Source organism: Sinocyclocheilus grahami, unplaced genomic scaffold (genome assembly GCF_001515645.1).
Source record: "Sinocyclocheilus grahami isolate Dianchi unplaced genomic scaffold, SAMN03320097.WGS_v1.1 scaffold42.1, whole genome shotgun sequence".
Taxonomy (NCBI): Eukaryota; Metazoa; Chordata; class Actinopteri; order Cypriniformes; family Cyprinidae; genus Sinocyclocheilus; species Sinocyclocheilus grahami.
The window spans coordinates 1,744,221-1,745,043 of NW_015505221.1; positions in this window are offsets into that span (position 1 = coordinate 1,744,221).

An 823-nucleotide genomic window follows, 5' to 3' on the forward strand; every position below is an offset into this window, starting at 1 on the left:
TCCCTTTTTTATTTGTTCGTCATTTTATCCTTTCCTTTTTTTTAACCCTTCTCATTTGTGTAATTCTTGTGTGCATATGGTTGTGCATGTGCAAATGTGCCTCTGCAGATAAAAGAAACACTGGTCTGATGATAAATTCATGTATTTGTTACATTTTACAGCCCAGTATTGATTTCATCAGTTTGAAACAGGGAGGAGATGGTACAGAGCATTGCTTTTTAATATTGGCTGTGTTGGGAAACATTTGAAGATTCTCCCCCACCACCCAAATAAGTTTTTCATTCTGCTGAACCAATAAAATATTCTGTATAAATAACTTGCATATTTGCTATTGGTAATGTGTTCGTTTAACCAGGGGTTTTCAAACTTTTTCACGCAAAAGACCTAAAAATATTATGATTCCCTTTTGAGGAATCGTCTTTATAAAATATAAAGGCAGCAATATATTTACATGTATATGCATTTGTGGTTTATATTTAGTAAAATATTATCTCTCATTTAGTGTTACATTTTCCCACCCGCTATTAGAGTACATATTTTCTAGGTTTGTCTTTAAAAAATGTGAAAAGACTTTGCATCAATTAAGCCATTTATAGTTTGAAACACAGACTGTCATGTGAAATGTTTTAGTTTTAATGATAACGAGTCAAACATCTAAAATAATTAAATAAACTACATGATCAGTCCTCAAAATGTTAATTTCAGGACTTTCTAATCTGTCCAGAAGATCCAGTTGCACATATGTTTTAAGAAAGGGGTCATATGATGTTGCTGAAAAGAACATTATTTGGTGTAATGAAATGTGTTTATGCGGTTTAAAGTT